The sequence below is a fragment of the Coenobita brevimanus genome, chromosome 60 (genome assembly GCF_032717465.1).
Source record: "Coenobita brevimanus isolate Jiangsu-jjx chromosome 60, ASM3271746v2, whole genome shotgun sequence".
NCBI lineage: Eukaryota > Metazoa > Arthropoda > Malacostraca > Decapoda > Coenobitidae > Coenobita > Coenobita brevimanus.
Window position 1 is genome coordinate 7,886,462 of NC_137013.1, and position 17,349 is coordinate 7,903,810.

Sequence of the window (17,349 nt, forward strand, 5' to 3'; positions counted from 1 at the left end):
ACCTGACACTTTGTCTTACTTCTCTTTTCAGTTGAGATGACTCTACACTTAACGACAAGCCAGGTGGTTTTCTGTAACCCTGGAAATCATTTACAGAGCTAGGTGGTAACCATATACCAATTTAACAGGATGATGTGGAGCCGCTGTTAACTGGGTGGAGAGACGCAAATCCAGCAACCATCCAGAAACCAGACCTCCACATTTCTCCCTACTGTGCTATGGCGAGGCTCTGTCTACCGCAGAGGAACACTAGTTCACTGAACGGAACAGTGCTACAGGGGCGATTACGTGTCTGCGATTGATGGGTCTGCTAGACCAGACAGACAAGGGTTGCTCAAAAACAACAGCAATGAGTCTTTCTCTCCTTCTATCAGATACATCCTCAAGACCGTCTCCGATGGGATATTCGGTGCGCCAAAATCGGATGGGAAGTGGTCTGGCGTGATAGGGATGCTAATGAGAAAGGTAAAGCATCTCTCTCTCTCTCTCTCTCTCTCTCTCTCTCTCTCTCTCTGACTTAAATTTCATTGTCCTTTATAAAAAGTATTAGATAATTTTGTGCACTAGGAGATAGATAGTATGGCACTGAGTGATGTTGCAGTGTCGCACTGGGAGATATGTGTGCGTTTGTGAGAGATGTAACAGTATCTGGTGTGTGTATGTGTGTGTGTGGGGGGGGGGAGGAGCACTGGAAAGTTTGTCCGTGAAAAGTGTAGCACTATGTTGTGTGAGGAGTGCAGTGTGAGGTGTAACAGAGTGTGCTGTGGCACTGTAGTAGGCTTTGAGGTAATGTGCAGAACAGCAGTGTGTGATCTGCTTGTGAGCTAGACTGTGATGCAACAAGGTGAGGTGTTGTAATGTGGTAGACTACGATGTAAGATATGGCACTGTCTTTTACTGAATGATGAATTTCCCAACGTCCAGCATTAATTACAGGAGGTGGACATCTCACCACATTTCAGCGGAATCAATCCTATGAGGACAGAAGTTGTCGATTTTACCATTGTGGTCGCTTTTACTGCACTGAGGCTTCTGGCTCGCCTGGGAAGCCCCGAAGTGAATCCCTGGGGCTTCTTGCTGCCTTTGACATCACTAGTTTGGGTGGCCATCCTGACGTCTTTAACGTTTATCCTCTCTGTCATGACTCTGCTGCTCTACTGCTGTCCACTCAGGGGAGATGACAAAACAAAGTGGACGGCAGAGTGTATGACAGATGTGCCGGTGGTCGTGCGCATCCCACTGCAGCAAGGTAACATAGTGAAGGTCGTAGTGCGTTACGTTTTTTAGTGCACTACATTTTTAGTGAAAGTATATTGTACTGTAGGAATATTGTTATTCATCATCATCAGGACACCAACTCTATTTCCCGCTAATACACAATCTGAGAGATCTAGAAAAAGCAACAGAAAAAAAAGAAAAGTAAAACTGTTAAAGATATTCGTCATTCATTCATTATTCAAGACTTCCAGATTCTCGGCTTCATCTCATTCATTCATTCATTCATTGCCAGACGCCATGTATCCCACACGGGGTGGCCAAGGGCTTCATCTCACAGGCCTAAAATTCCACAGTAAACAATATGCACAGCAGGATGGACTGTCACAACGTTTGCTTGGTGGAGTACTTATCTTAGGGATATTCCTTACAAGTTCCTCTCCCACAGCTCCTTCCGGAGCCAAGAGATTACCAAAAGAGAACCCACAGGGGCCTCTCCCTTGCTGACAGATCTGGTAGCACTGACAGACAACTCTGGCAGCAAGTGGCTGGGGTTACGTACCTTGACAGTGGGCAGAAGGGCATTGCTGAATGGAAGGAAGCCTTATAAGTTGTGCTGCTCACCACTGCTTCGTCAGCCATAATTTGTCCCTGGTATGGGAAACTGCCAGTGCAGTGACAATTCTGAAAGCAAGTAATGTGGACACGATCTGCTTCAAGCCGAGATAGTCAATTTATAGCAACCAGTCTGCCATGCTGTCATACCAAGACATGTAGTAGTGTGGCTATCCTTGCCAAAAAAAAATCTCCCCATTCTTCATCGAGATCCTCAGTAATGATGATGATGATGATGATGATGACCTCAGGTAGTGGGGTGTTCGTAGAGAACCTTAATTTCAGAAGAGGACAACGAGCGTTGACGTAAGCAGCATCTTTATTCAAACGTTTCGACATTTAAAATGTCATCATCAGTGATGTAAAAATGGGAATCATAAAACAAGTCTAAAACACTAAAATCACAATAATGTACAAGTGCAAATACACACAGAGACATACGGTCTACATATGACGAAAATAAAATAGGGGTATGGGATTGGATTCTAAAACAGTAACATAACATAAAGAGGTACTGCAGACATAGTGTTAATAAGAGATGGATTATGGGACGTTATATATACTGATTCTAGCAATCTTAAGTTACTATTTGATGAAGAAGCTAATATTTTAAAATACTCCATTTTAAGTAAGATATCACAAGATTCACAATGGTCTCTTACTGCTGAGTGCGGAGGGGATCTCGTCGGCCTGTCGTGCTCGACTGACCCATAGGTTCGTCTGTCCTAACCTTGAAAGCACGGATTGTGCTGCCAATATACCCGGCCTGGCAACCTGGGCAAGTGAAACAATAAACAACAGACGAACGGAGGTCGGTCGGAACAGAGTCTTTAACGTGAAAGAATGAGCCAATTTTGAATGAATTACTGAGTATAATCTTAAAGTCAATTTGAGGATAAAATTTAACAAGGCTGTGAATCAACCGGTTTTTCATTTGAACCGAAATATCACCCAAGTAGGGTAAACTGAGATAAATTACCTCCTTACTAGCAGTAGAGATTTGTTGTCTAGGCATGTAGTGGTTGTTAAGAAAATTTCTTACAAGACGATAGAACAAGTTATCACTATAGCCATTATTTACGAAATATTTTCTTAGGAAGCAAATCTCATCATGGAATAGAGAATATGTAGATGAGAGAACAAATGCTCTATGTAACAAGGTCTTAACAGCATTGATTTTAAACATTTTGCAACAATAACTGAAAAAACTGCTACCCAGACCTGAGAAAGAAGGCTTACGGAACACAGAACATAGGAATTTACCATTATCTCTCCTAACTAGGATATCTAAAAATGGGAGACAACCGTTGGACTCTGTTTCAATCGTGAACTGCATGTTACCATGACGAGTGTTAATATAGTGCAAAAAATCCTGAACATGGCTTTTATCTCTAAATATGACAAATGTATCATCGACATACCTTCGGTACATCCATGGTTTAATGTTACTTGGACAATCTCTTACCCATAATTTTTCATAATAACATAAAAAGATGTTGGCAAAAGTAGGTCCAAGGGGTGATCCCATAGCAACACCATTTATCTGTTTGTAGAGTTCGTTATTGAAAATAAACAAAACATCCTTATCACAAAGGGCCAAAAGTTCTTTGAATACTTGTTTTGTCATTCCCCTGAAAAGTTTAATGTCTTTATAGAGCACTTTCAAAATTATGTTTATGGTTTCATCAATGGGTATATTAGTAAAAAGGGAGGTAACATCAAAACTGCACATAAAATAAGTGTCAGGTATATAAATCTTGGACAGGGAATCTGGAAAACTCGTGCGAGTTCTTCACTGTGAACTCATTGATGGTTAGGGTATTTAGGAGTGGGACAAGAAACTTTGACAATTTAAATGAAGCAGTATTATAAGCAGCCATGATAGGACGGAGGGGAACTGATGGTTTGTGTACCTTAGGTAGACCATATAACATAGCAGGAGTCGACCCCACAGGTTTCAGGGATTTTGAATCTTTATAAGAAATGACACCAAGGGAAACTAACTTATTGATGAATCTAGTCACTTTATCTTCTAATTTCATAGACACAGCGAAAACTTCAGAGTACCGTAGTTTAGTAAATTTGGGAAGTCATTTAATATTTCTCTCATTTTAAGGATATAATCAGACTTGTTCATAAGGACGACTCCCTTTCCTTTATCAGGACGACATACAACCAGATCTTTTTTGTTTCCAAGGTTCTTCAGTAATTTAAAATCTGACCTATTTATTATGGGGGAGAACACTGTTGTGGGCTTAAAACTGTAAACAGTTTCAGAGGCTATGTGGTGTATGCTTTTAAACACCGAATCAAATCGATAGCCATTAGCAATTTTAACATCTTTAAGTCTGTTTACAAGATTTTCAAATAAGAAATATCTATAAAAAGAAGGCTTAAACACTGGGAGGCAAAAATCTAAGCCAAAAGATAAAAGGAACTGTTCTCTTTTTGAGAGGGAAACTTCTGAGAAATTAAAAATGATTTTCTGGGGGTCACCCGATTTCAGTAAGCGTTGGGCACCAATCCTATGTAATTTCTTTTCATGTCTGTTCGAAATATTTTCCCGTAGAACATCAAGCTTGCGACGCACAAATCGAACCAACAAACGTAATCAAGCACAGAGACTGAGGATATTAGGTTTTCACGGAACTTTTTCATATGCACTTCATGTGTTCGAATTTCTTCCTTTATGTTTATCTCTAAATCGAGAAGTTTTCTCTGCCAAGACTTGTAGAGATCTGAATTATATGAAGTTTTCATGTATAGTTTAAAACTCAAAAATCTCATAGGTTTTGCAGCAGACAAAGATATCAAGGTCGAACTGTTTCTTAAGTAGTTTGGTTAAGCGCGGTGGCTGAATCGGTAGAGAGGCGGCCTGCAGTCCTAATGGACCCAGGATCGAATCCCGGCTGGGGCAGGGAACAGTTTAAGGATTTGAATCTCCTAAAAGCAGACTTTCCTGATCTACTAGATGACCCGCCGACATGTCGTAAAAACACCCCCGCTAATACCAATACACCAGTCCTGTGAGACAGCTCTAGCATGTATTCAATATGGAAGGTGGGTGTTAGCGCCGAAGTGGTGACATGTGGAGGTGTAGGAGGACTACTGGGCCTCGGAATGGGTCACTGCCCCCGAGAAATAGGCCATGCAGCCTTTGCCCAGGGTCGGACACGTAAAAAAAAAAAAAAAAAAATCTTCGGAACCCCTGCAGCACGGAGTGTCCGTATCTTTGTCGTATGACCTCAGGTAGTGGGGTGTTTGTAGTGAACCTTAATTTCAGAAGGAAGAGGACAACGAGCGTTGACGTAAGCAACATCTTTATTCAAACGTTTCGTCACTTAAAATGTCATCATCAGTGATCTAAAAATGGGAAACAAAAAACAAGTCAAAAACACTAAAATCACAATAATGTGCAAGTGCAAATACACGCAGAGACATATGGTCTACATATGACGAAAATAAAACAGGGGTATGGGAAAGGATTCTTGGTTGGGTTGGTGAATATTTTCCCCACAGCTCTGGTGGGGAACGGGCAAACAAGAGAGCCTGTCAGGGAAAAAGGCGGAAAAAAAAAGCCCTCCAAACGAGAGCATAGCTGGGCCAACAATGGCAGGCAGGGAAAGGCAGCAAAGGCAGGGAAGGGCCGTGATGAGGGCAGGCAAGCACAGCTGATGGTCTTGGAGAGCAGGGCAGGACGTGCAGAAGTGGGCAGAGGCTCGGCGCCAAGTGGAAGGTGCCGACAAAGAACTGCAGGTGAAAAACACCCCGCCGCTGCTCTCAACCCCCTTGCCCTTGGTGGTAAAGGGCCGTAAGGACTCGCCCAGCCCCACAGCAAATGGAGACCAAGGAGGGAGGCCCAGACACGGTTGCAGGGAGGGCAGGCACTGGTCCAGGTGGGCGGAGGGAGGAAACTGCTCTCAACCTCCGGATGGGAAGGTCCTAGGCCGTGGCCTTCCGGTTGGAAAGGACAGGCCAACCATCCTCGGTGATGCTAGGGGGGCTGGTCCTGCCACGGACTGGAGTGGAGGTGTCGACGGGGTGGGAGCTGGGCTGCGAGTGAAAGGATTCTAAAACAGTTACATAACATAAAGAGGTACTGCAGACATAGTGTTATTAAGAGATGGATTATGGGACTTTATATATATTGATTCTAGCAATCTTAACTAACTTTTTGATGAAGCTAATATTTTAAAATACTCCTTTTTAAGTAAGATATCACAAGATTCACAATGGTCTCTTACTGCTGAGTGAGGAGGGGACCTGGATTCACAAACGGTCGCACGCTCTTGGTGCCTTCCTTACCGGTCATGCCGCTCCCTTTCGGCGTTGCACCGGCATGCACGAACTGTCAGCCACCATTTTTTGTTGTAGCGTCTCCCTTTCGCTAAGGGTCCTCCAGACCACCCTTACAGGATCGCGAATCGGAAATAGAGGCATATTGTATCGATTACATGACCCCCGACCAAAACAACTGTGAGATGTGCGACATAGAGGGAATGTACACGTACCTATGTACGTACTTACATATGCTCCTATGTACATACGTCTGGGTCTACGTACGTACTTACAAACACATCCATTTATGTAATTACGTATGCATGTATTTATGTGTGAATGTACGTGCCTACCTATGCACCCATATACGTACCTACATACACGTCCCATGCACGTATTTACATGCGCACCTATGTACGTACTAATGCATTTATGTACTTACCTATGTACATACATATGTACGCCCGTATGTACGTGCTTACGGAAGTACGTACATTCGTACGTCCTTGCGTATGTATTCACGTACATAAGTACGTACGCATGTATTTAGGTATGAACGTGTGTACACGCCTACGTATGCACCCATGTACGTACGTACGTACATGTATACGTACTCATGTACACAACTATGCACGTATTTACGTACGGACCTATGTACGTACTAACGCATTCATGTATGTACCCACTTACGCACGCATGTACGTGCTTACGGAAGTATGTACATACGTACGTACTTGCGTAAGCATTCACGTACGTACTTCCCTAAGTATTCATGTACGTACTGACATGAGTTGAAGTACGTACATAAGTATGTACTTATGTAAGTATTCATGTACGTACGAATGTAGGTGAATACCTATTTTCATATGTACGTAAATACCTTAGTCCACCTTGGGATACATCTGTCCTTAAGTACGTACGTGATTACGTGCGTAAATGCATATGTACGTATTTGTATACAGTATGTACTTGTTTTGGGGGAAGAGGGAGGGAGAGAAGGAGGGGGAAGGGAGGAGAAAGGGGGAGGGTGTGGTCTGTTTAAATTCAGTCACGTGATAGATCGGTGGCTGCTGATTGGTCGAGTAAATTTTCCCAAGAATAATCCCTGCTAGCTACGGAAGAGACTTGGAAGGGAGCCAAATACAGCGTTTGTGAATCGCCCTTGAGGGGTGATGGTTGACTCCCGTACGACGTTGTGTGACGCTGTCGCCCAGGAGCCGTTTGTGAATACCGGGCCTGAGTCGTCGGGCTGTCCTTCTCGACTGACCCATATGTTCGTCTGTCCTAACCTTGTGCAGTTTTGATGTTACCTCCCTGTTTACTAATATACCCATTGATGAAACCATAAACAATTTTGAAAGTGCTCTATAAAGACATTAAACTTTTCAGGGGAATGACAAAACAAGTATTCAAAGAACTTTTGGCCCTTTGTGATAAGGATGTTTTGTTTATTTTCAATAACGAACTCTACAAACAGATAAATGGTGTTGCTATGGGATCACCCCTTGGACCTACTTTTGCCAACATCTTTTTATGTTATTATGAAAAATTATGGGTAAGAGATTGTCCAAGTAACATTAAACCATGGATGTACCGAAGGTATGTCGATGATACATTTGTCATATTTAGAGATAAAAGCCATGTTCAGGATTTTTTGCACTATATTAACACTCGTCATGGTAACATGCAGTTCACGATTGAAACAGAGTCCAACGGTTGTCTCCCATTTTTAGATATCCTAGTTAGGAGAGATAATGGTAAATTCCTATGTTCTGTGTTCCGTAAGCCTTCTTTCTTAGGTCTGGGTAGCAGTTTTTTCAGTTTTTGTTGCAAAATGTTTAAAAATCAATGCTGTTAAGACCTTGTTACATAGAGCATTTTTTCTCTCATCTACATATTCTCTATTCCATGATTTGCTTCCTAAGAAAATATTTCGTAAATAATGGCTATAGTGATAACTTGTTCTATTGTCTTGTAAGAAATTTTCTTAACAACCACTACATGCCTAGACAACAAATCTCTACTGCTAGTAAGGAGGTAATTTATCTCAGTTTACCCTACTTGGGTGATATTTCGGTTCAAATGAAAAACCGGTTGATTCACAGCCTTGTTAAATTTTATCCTCAAATTGACTTTAAGATTATACTCAGTAATTCATTCAAAACTGGCTCATTCTTTCACGTTAAAGACTCTATTCCGACCGACCTCCGTTCGTCTGTTGTTTAATGTTTCACTTGCCCTGGTTGCCAGGCCGGGTATATTGGTAGCACAATCCGTGCTTTCAAGGTTTGGACAGACGAACATATGGGTCAGTCGAGCAGGACAGGCCGACGAGGTCCCCTCCTCACTCAGCAGTAAGAGACCATTGTGAATCTTGTGATATCTTACTTAAAAAGGAGTATTTTAAAATATTAGCTTCTTTATCAAATATTAACTTAAGGTTGCTAGAATCAATATATATAAAGTCCCATAATCCATCTCTTATTAACCCTATGAGTGCAGTACCTCTTTATGTTATGTAACTGTTTTAGAATCCAATCCTATACCCCTATTTTCGTCATACGTGGACCGTATGTCTCTGTGTAGTTGCACTTGCACATTATTGTGATTTTAGTGTTTTTTACTTTATTTTTGTTCCCCACATATAGATCACTGATGGTGACAATTTAAATGTCGAAACGTTTGAATAAAGATGCTGCTTACGTCAATGCTCATTGTCCTCTTCCTTCCGATGATGATGACTTCCAGGCGTAAGAGGCATATCATTGATGAATGTAAGAATGAGATGATGATTATGGCCTTACAGATATACGAATCCTGTCTGGATGGGCATGGTGGCAACGAGTGGTGGTGGGGGTGTGGATGCTGGCCATGCTGGTGCTTACAAAAAGTTACACTGGCAACCTCATGTCCCTGCTGGCCGTGCGGCACGTTCCTATGCCGTACCAGAGCCTCAGGGATGTGCTTGATCACCCCTCCGCCACAATGCTGTGGGAATCCGATACCGTTCACCTACAGTACGTCAGGGTACGACGCTTTGCTACAGTCACCAGCACTAGTAGAGAAATGCCTCGCATGGGGCTGCACTAGCATCAGGTCGGTAGGTGAAACCGAGAGCAGGTTGGGCCGGGAGGTTTCGCAGCACTTTAACACTCGTTTGTGGCTGCACTGACAGTGGACATGAGTTGGTGCCCATGCTAACCCACACGGGTCCACACAAAGAGAAATGACAAATAACTGTGCTTGCCTGAATTTCACAGCCAGTGATACAAAATGAGCACTGAGCAGTTCACTGTTAAAGTTTCACTCACATTTTCTAGGGATGCATCCCCTGCCAAGCATAGTGAAAGAGGTTTTATTGGTTGCAGTGGTAAGTACAGTCGTCAGCATAAATTCGCTGCAAGTCTACTCGTGTAATGTGAGTCCTTTTGTCTGGCAACAGTGTAAGGGGATTAGTTGCCACGTAGACTTTTATACACTTTAACGACGTGTTTTTTAAAAGTGGTACTAGTGGCTGGCTAGAGTACAATATTATGTATACCGTATTTAATTAGTATAAAAAAAAAGTGCAAGAGTTGACAGTGTTATGAAACGAAGTACGAGCGTAATACTCTGACATTCCTCATAACCGTGTCTAAACTCCCTTCCCCTCTCTCCCCTTTTCTCCTCCTGATGTCCCCTCACCCCTCCTTCCCCCTCCTGATGTCCCCTCACCCCTCCTTCGCCCTCCTACTCCCCCCTCACGTTCATGCCTCTCCACTTTCTCCTCTCCCCACTCTCTCTACCTTCATTCATTTATCCACGGCACTAACCCGACTGGTGCATCGCAATTCTCTCTTTGACTGTTTACTAAACCAATATTATCCTTTTCTCAATTGCTCGAAATGCTTTAATCCAAGGCTAATTACCAATATTCCTTCCTGTTCTAATCACATTATCACCCTCCCTGTCTGATTCCCACTCTTTTTATTCCAGTTGTCACTCTTTTCTCCACCTCTTGTCACTACCAACAGCCGCTAGATACAGAAACGTTTGAGGTCTCGTTCTTGTGATGTATTTCTTACTGTGTATGTGTGTGTGTGTGTGTGTGTGTGTGTGTGTGTGTGTGTGTGTTTAGTGAGCCTGGCAATTGGTGGCTATTATTTCAGTATGCGAGATTAAACAAACATTTGTGCCCATTCCTCCTACTTCCTCTCTCTCTCTCTCTCTCTCTCTCTCTCTCTCTCGTTCCAAGGAAAATGTTCCCATCCTCCTCATACTGTTCACTGATTCATGAAGCAGGATCAGAACCCATCATGTTTCGAACTATTGCATCACGTTTGGAGTAAAGAGTGGGTGAAAAAGACTGAGACATGGCACGATACTCTCGAATGTAAGGAGCTAAAAGGTTACAGGAAGAGACAAGAAATGGAAAAGAGTGCAGTTTTAGATCTGCGCCGTGGTTAAGGATGACAGGGTGTGGAGAGAGGGGAGTGAAAATGAAGGAGCATGGGGGGGGGTTGAGAGGTAGGGTGGGGAGGGACATGGAGTGGGTACGAAGGAGAAAGCGGAAGTTTTATCACTCTACAAAATTCTTCTGTCGTCTTTTGCTCATTTTTATGCTAATCAGATATAAAGACTATTGCATTCTGGGCGATTTATGGCACAAATTCTTACAAACACGTCTTTAAAGCGTATAAAAGCCAATGTGGCAACTAGTTCCTATACACTGTTGCCAGACAAAACAACCACATCACACGAGCTTGCAGCGAATTTGTGCTGACGACTGTACATCTTAAAGCTCATACTTATTGATACAAGAAAAGAAAACAAGAAAGAATTTCCTAGTCACTTTTTTTTTTTTTTTTTAATAACAGAACGGAGGAAGGAAAAACAAATGGGGAAAAAAAATTAATCCATACACCAGATTACTGGTGTCCTCTATTCATAAAATATCTGTAACAGTTAGACTTGAACAGTTGTGGGTTGAAATTTGGAGGAAAACAACTCTGGGGAAGCGAGTTCCAGAAAGATGCAGTTCGGGGAATGAAAGAATTCTGATAGGCAGAAGTTCTGCAATATGGTTGAGTGACATTCCAGTCATGAGCGTTACCAGATGCCCGTGTAGCACGAGGGAAGGCATGGAGACGTGGCACCATGGATGCAACTTCGTCTGAGCATTTGCCAAAAAAATATCTGTAAAATAATGCAAGGGAGGCAACATTCCTTCTTACTTGCAGGGGAGGTGGTTTATATGTAATGGCAGGGTTGTTAATGATTCTAACAGCTTTATTCTGAATTTTGTCCAGTTGTCTTAATGCAACCTCTCCACAACCATTCCACAAGGGTGAGCAATATTCAAGCTGAGAGCGCACATGACTCTTATAAATTATAGCTAACTGCTCATCGGCGAAGAAGTTACGGACTCTGTACAATAATCCAAGTTTCTTTGAGGCGGTTTTAGCAAGTGATCTGACATGAGAGGTCCAGCTGAGGGCACTGTTAAGTGAGACACCAAGAATTTCAATACTTTTGGAGATGGGAATATTAGTAGCACTGAAGGTAATGTACGAATCTGGCAATATCTGTCTATTAGTAAACTGTATATATTTAGTTTTACTAGCATTAAAAGAGACAAGGTTGTTTTGTCCCCATTCACTGATTGTAGCTAGATCTTGATTTATGGAGATGGCTGTACTGAGCTGAGAGGTAGAGATATTAGACTTTGTAAATGGATGTCTGAGTGTGAATGAACTATGTAGTGTTGAGTCATCTGCATATGAGTGAACGGGATTGTGAGTGACAGATAAGAGATCATTAATATGAACTAGAAATAGGGTTGGCACCAGAACTGATCCCTGCAGCACTCCGGCGTTAATTGAGTGGAAATTCGAATATACATCATCTACTTTTACTCTTATTTTCCTGTCACTAAGATAAGAAGAAATCAAAGGAACAAAAGACGTTAGTCCATAGCAAGGGAGTTTGGACAGCAGGGAACGGTGCCATACTCTGTCGAAAGCTTTAGAGATATCAAGAGCTACTGCATGAGTTTCTCCAAAAAGATCAATTGATTGATGGATGGTATGAGTTAAGGGATTGAGTATGTCAATGGTGGATCTTTCGTGGCGAAAACCGTATTGTCTATCACTAATTAAGTTGTTGGATTCAAGATGTTTAACAATATGCTTATTAATTAAAGTTTCAAATACCTTACCAAGAGAAGATGTGACAGCTATTGGTCTGTAATTGGAGGGGTCAGACGAATTTCCTTTCTTCGGAACTGGGTGGATATTGGCTTCTTTCCATGAATTTGGGAATAAAGAAGTACATATGCATAGTCTGAATAATTTGGCTAGGACAGAGGCAAGTTCGGGGGAACACTTTTTCAAAACAATTGGCGGAATTCCATCTGGGCCTGGAGCTTTGTTGGTAGGTAAATTGTCTAGGATGGATTTTACGAATCTTGTCTGTATTTTAAGTGGGGCAATTTCGGGAGAATCAAGTTCCAGTACTGAGACATTCTGGCTGGTATCATCTATGGTAGAGTTTCTTGCAAAGGTACTAGCAAAGATATATTTGTAATATTGCCATCTGAAGATTTTAGTGGGGGAATGGAAGATGACTTGTTAAAGTTATTATTGAAAGAATTAAGAGTTGACCAGAATATTCTATTGTCATTAGGGTTGTTAAGTAGTTTTGATGCTTTTGAAGAAAGTTTGATTTAGGTAGATTTAATACAGCTTTTGCATGATTTCTAGCAATTTTAAATTGGGAGAGTGATTCAGATGTTTTTGATTTTAAGTAAGAGTTATATGCTAATGACTTTTGGGCTGTTGCTCTGGCACAATTGCCATCAAACCATTTTGGAGAGTTTGATCTTTTAGTAAATTGTTGACTTGGAATGAATAAATCCATACCAGCTAGTATTAAGTCGCAAATGTGGGACTGGGTAGAATTGGTATCACTAGACAAGAAAGACTGCCATGGAACATCAGCAAGATAATTTCTAAATCCATCCCAGTCTGCCCTGTCAAAGTGCCATCGGGTCACCCTGACAGGTTCGGAAGGGGGAGGTGTAGGAGGGTTAACTAATGAGGCTTTCAGAAGTTCTGTATCATCACTTACAATATTTATACTGTGGTACTTATTTTAATGCATGCATTTAACCTGAGGCATCCCATCAACGTATGGGTACGTTGCAACATTATGTAACTGCTAGTCCCGACGATGTACTGGTACGTCGCATAATTGCAAGGTTCATAATTTACACAATCTTCAATTTTCGTGTGTGATTTGTGGTACATATACAGGGGACAACTTCCTCTATTCCTCTACAAGATGCCAGACAGGGACAATGCCTTACACCGCATGACCTCCCCCTCCCGCACGCCATTGTCTCAGCAATTCACCTGTTACCAGTGACTTGGCCAAGAAAGATATTCAGGGCCAGAGTGATTCCCCAATCGATGACAATGTGGAGGACAAAGTTTACATAGCATTAGAGGAAGAAACAGTCAGAAATGATGATCAGGTAATGTCGCCAAAAAAGGTCAGGTATGTTGATGAGTTAGTGAGTGAAACAATGCTTATAATGCCTATATTACTGTTTGAAAACCAATATACTCTCGTACTACATATAAATTCGTACCAAATAAATAAATACCGTTTATGAGTGGTGTGGAATAGTTACCCTCCCATAGAACTCGTTTTCTTTGGAGCCAGCCTGATAGAAAATTCAGTAAGGTAAGGAGGTACTGCTACCTGTATCAAGTATTTTAAACCTCCGGTGAGAGATTTCTCTATGAATTTTCGATGTTTCTCACCAAAAGCGGAGGTTTTAGCCAAATTTTATTTTTCTAAAATAGCTCGGGATTAGGGGATATCGGAGGTGCAAAATCGGTTGGTAAGTGACGGATAAAAGGTGTTACTTGTGATGCACTTACAACATTCTATATAGGATGTCATGGAGTAAAACATCCATATATATACGAGTATATATATAAAAGAAAATATATATATATATATATGTGTATATATACAATGCTCGTCAGAATTATTGAGCGCCCTGCATCCCTCCTAAGAAACAAACCTTTCAACATTGAAAAAACATATAAATAATGCATTTTATTTACCTTTAGTGCTTCGTAGTGTAGCCTTTACATTTCTTCACGGACCTGAGACGTCTTGGAAGTGAAAGGGCGAGGCTCCTAAGGTGCTGGAGGGGTATTTTGTCCCAGGAGTCACGAATGGCAGCTTCCAGCTTAGGGAGAGAGCTAACGTCCTTCCCTTGGAGACTCTTCTTTACGAGGTACCAGAGGTTTTCAATCGGGTTGAGGTCTGGGCTATTTCCTGCCCAGTCTGTCATGAATGATACCTCGCAGTCACGAAGCCAATTGGTGACCGATTTGGCCTTTTGAGCAGGTGCACCGTCCTGCTGAAACACTCGTGCACCTGTTAGCTCAAATGAGTCTGGTAAATGATCACACAGAAGCTCCAGGTAAACATCCTGATTCACTCTAACATTCTTGGGAAGCACAACAAGCTTCCCCAAACCTTGACCCGAGAAACAAGCCCACACCATGAGTGAATCAGGATGTTTAACTGTGCTTTCTACATACAGTGGGTCAAGTGGGTCACTACCTTTGCGTCGATACACACGTGCTCCTCTGTTACAGGTAACACTAAACGTTGCCTCATCAGACCACAACACTGACAACCATTGCTCCTCACCCCAGTTTAGATATTTATTAGCAAAGGCAAGCCTACGAATTCTCTGGCTCTTGGTGAGAAGAGGCTTTTTCACAAGTCTATGACTTGTGTAACCAAGCTCATGCACCCTACGAGACACTATTCTCACAGACACCTCACGAAATACTTCCGGGTTGCTCTCCTTAATTTTCCTTTCACTCACACGATGATTAAACTCCACCGCACGTTTTAAAACATTAACCCTTAAACCACAGGCTTGTTTTGCTTTGACTTGCGGCTCCCACGGGCATATTCGCGCTCCGACAGACTCTCTAAAAATATTTGCCAAAAATCAATTATTAGTCCTAGAATATTAAAATCAAATATACTTATGGCACATACATTCAGCTTTCTCCTTGGGTGTTTGTTGAGCCTTCGTCGAGTACTGTAGGACTTGTGGAGACCTCTGAAGTTGGGTAACGAAGTCTCCACTTTACACTTCCCGACAACTCGTAATATGATTACGACAGCCTGATATATTCACTAGAAACAATAATTTATGATTCTCAGATAGGTTGGAATCCATACTCCCCCCCAAAAACACTGTGAAAGCAATGAAAATTACGAGGGCATATGACCATCACACTTCCGATCGTTAGCCGATAGTGTTGTCTATTATTCATAAAAACACTCACAGTTTATATTTCTGTTACTATATAACACTTATATATATATACAGTCTTTATCCATAAGTTTCCTTCAGTAATAGTAGTTTATTGTCACTATAGGGATTCAATTTCTTTCAGTAAAATACGTAGCATTCACTTTCTCGTCCTGTATACTAGCATTGAGAGTGAATGTCACTTTCACCTTCACTCTCCAACATAGTATTCATACATGCTAGAGTGAAACTTTCACTTTCATTACTCCTAGTATATATACTCGTATTCTTATAATACCACTCATTTACATTTCTATTTACGTTCTCTACTTTATTTACATTATTTACATTTCTATTTTATTTACACTGTTATACACTGTCACTTGAAGTAACTTATAAAACTATTTTCCACAGTTCACTTATATTTACATTCATTGCTTTCTTGCTGTTTACACATTATTTACACTTTATTTACAATTCCACTTGCGCTGTTTTACTCAATAAAAAGATCATAGTAACTCTCTATCAATTGTCAGCCCTTTACCTCTTTCCACACGAGGTTTAGTAGGGGGTAAAGGTCACAGGGCCCTTTGCATAGGGCTGAAAAACGGCGGTAGTTAGCAGGAGCAAACAGACGTACCTTCACTTTGAAAGACGACAGTGAACTGATAGTGGTGGTCTCCTGCCGCCTGGCTAGGGTAGGTGCAATACTACCAACTTCAGTCCTATGAGACCTAATATATAGCAATAAAATGACTGGCAGGAAACCCAGACAGTACATAATAAATTAGGTAGTTCCAGGTGAATGTAAACATCACTTAGGCTTTTCCCCTCCTTATATGTATATTTATTATGAAAATAGATTATACGACATATTTCAAGGGGAAATAAACAGCGAAAATTTGCGAACGCATGCATGTGAGGTGTTGCCAGGTGATATTTAGCCAATTCCAGGTGTATGGCACTATCACGTACTTTATTTCTTTTTTGTATATATTATATGATATAAGAATAGGGCATGGGGCTTATTTCAATGGATGAAATCAGTGGAAAATTCCAGGGAAGATTTACTTAGCGTAGAATACAGTGTGGTGGCCTGCAATAATTAGGTAGTTCCAGGTGAATGTAAATATCACTTAGGCTTCTCCCTTCCTTTGTTATATATATTTTTATTACGAAAATAGATTATACGGCATATTTCAAGGGGAAATAAACAGCGAAAATTAGCGAACGAGTGCACGTCAGGTGTTGTCAGGTGATAATTAACCAATTCTAGGTGAATGGCACTCTCACTTACCTAATTTCTTTCTTGCATGTATTAATTGGTATAAGAATAGGGCAAAGGGCTTATTTCAATGGATGAAATCAGTGAAAAATTCCAGGGAAGATTTACTTAGCGTAGCACGGCCGGGCAGGTGAGAGGATAGGGTAATGGAGAGGAGGTAGGGAGGGGAGTCAAGAAAGGGGAGAAATGGCTAAATTGTCAACAATGGATGGGAGTACAGATGAGATTAGGAGTGCTGACTAGTGTTGGACATTGGCAGTAGTGATAAATGATACAAACCAAAACTTCAAAGCCCGGTCGAATTCAAAATAACACAGAATCACAAAAGTGTCGCCTCGCGGTATGATCCCTTGCTCCCAACCGTCACGAAAGTGATGCCCCGAGGTTAAGGGGTTAACAGACCTTGGGGAAGTTTTCCTAGGCCTAACAGACCTCAGTTTCTTTATGGGAACTTCACCAATGTTTTCCAACCGAAACCGTGCACACCAATGACGCGTGCCACACTTACCCATTTCACTAATTTCCTTTGTCTGGTGGCCTGCTTCCATTAGAGCAATGATCTGGGATATGATTTCACTCGATAGTTCACGGGTAGGTCCCATAACAAAGTGGTGAACGACAAAAC